Raw genomic sequence first — 1,749 nt, 5'->3', positions numbered from 1 at the left:
TTTCCTCATAGTATTTACACTTTGAACTTGTAACAGTAGAACATTTCTGAAAACTACAACTGCAATGACACGTTGCATAATTTTATTATAATAGTGCAATTGTATTATTGTAACAGAACAATTTTTTCACTTTGCCACTATTTTTCCTCATTACTGTAACTTTAATTAATAGTAACTACAACTTCAGAGCCATTCTACTTTTTCTTATACGGTTTCAATTTTATTCATCGATTTTAACTATAATTTCACAGTTATACTTCTCGTAAAGTGAACATTTCTCAAGTTTCTACAACGGTAATTTATAGCTATACTGAGGTTTCTGTTATATTCTTTAATTTATAAGTGCACAACTACTTTACTAATACAAATATAATTTCAGAACCATACTACCTTTTCCTCATAGAATTTCAACTTCATTTTTCTATCAGCTGAATTTTTCTCAAAAGTACTGCAGTTGTAATTTAAACATTATATTTATTTTCTCATAGTTCTACATTGTTCTTCTTGTAACAGTACACGTTTCTTAAATCAGAACTGTACTTTCATAATTGATCTTTCCCTCATATTATTGCAACTTTCATTTTGCCACTTCTTTGCAAAGGGGGTCCTCCGGTGTTTCGGTATTTGAACCTCTAATTTAAGAACTATATTACTTTTTTCTCATCATATTTATACTTTAATCTGACCAAAAATACAACTGTAATGCTACAATTATAAATGTTTTCTAATAATACCACACGTTTAGTCTTGTAGCAGTATTTTTCTCAAATTGCTCCATATCTGTAAATACATACTGTGGCTGGACTCATTTTTTCCTCATGTTATGACCATTCTTGTAGCACCACAGCTATTATGAAAACATAATAATAATTTCAGAAACATACTTTATTTTCATTCCTTGTAACGTCATTTTCTCTGCATGGTCTGACATATTTTGATTGGCTCTTTCTGGACCAGTAGGCGGTACATTCTGATAGCGCCGACCAATAGTATTAAAGCTCTGCACTTGGCATAAAAGGTAAACACAACAGCACTGTTTTTTTTTTTTTTATGTGAAAACTGTCAATCGAGGATATGGTTTCGAGTTAAACAAACGGTAAATAGAAGACGATTTAACTCTGGTCAAGAATCAGATATTTTGTGTGTCATCATTTAGTTTTACTTTCTGCTGTCGAGCTCGCGCTGGTTTGACTTTCAGTCATCTGACTGCTCGCTCGAGAGCTAAGCTAACGATGTAGCATCAAGAGTTAGCTTAGTTTACTTCCGGGTTTTTTCTACCATATTCAGAATTTGTTATGTAGCTAGAGCTGCACGGTAAATATTGTTGTTTAGCTGCCTTTTTCACCATTTCTAGTTCTTTTTGTAATCTATTTGTTGTTCCCAGCTTATTTATATTGTGTACATAATACACTTTTTGTTTACATTTTTTGTCCTGCCTCTCGACACTTTTGTGTGTTGCCCTATATTATAATTATTTTTTTTAAATCTTTTTATACATTTCTATACAAATAAGTCACTCTTACTTTGTAACACTCAAGGACGTATTTTCCACTTTACGCTTTGATTGACATTTTTGTACTGTGATAATGTAATAGAGCTTTTTTTGTAATACTACAGTTTGATTGTTGTCAAAACGTTTCTCAACCGTTATAACTGTAATTTCTTTATTACACTACAGTTTTCCCTCATACATATTTTTCCTCATACAACTACACTGCAAAATCCATTTGCAACGCACAACCTTCCTCA

At 31.7% G+C, this 1,749-nt stretch overlaps 1 protein-coding gene across 3 annotated transcripts in view; it reads left to right on the top strand.

Annotated features, from left to right (window-relative positions):
* Positions 1 to 1,017: 1,017 nt before the first annotated feature.
* klhl22 (kelch-like family member 22) overlaps positions 1,018 to 1,749 on the top strand; it is a 36,340-nt gene continuing 35,608 nt past the window's right edge. For 2 of the 3 annotated variants that reach the window (XM_034169840.1, XM_034169838.1), the window contains exon 1: positions 1,018 to 1,096. The gene's annotated coding sequence lies outside the window, so the exon portion shown is untranslated. The remainder of the gene's footprint in view (positions 1,097 to 1,749) is intronic. The other variant, XM_034169839.1, reaches the window with a different exon arrangement.

Source organism: Thalassophryne amazonica, chromosome 5, assembly GCF_902500255.1.
Source record: "Thalassophryne amazonica chromosome 5, fThaAma1.1, whole genome shotgun sequence".
Lineage (NCBI taxonomy): Eukaryota > Metazoa > Chordata > Actinopteri > Batrachoidiformes > Batrachoididae > Thalassophryne > Thalassophryne amazonica.
This window is presented reverse-complemented; position numbering and strand designations above follow the sequence as displayed.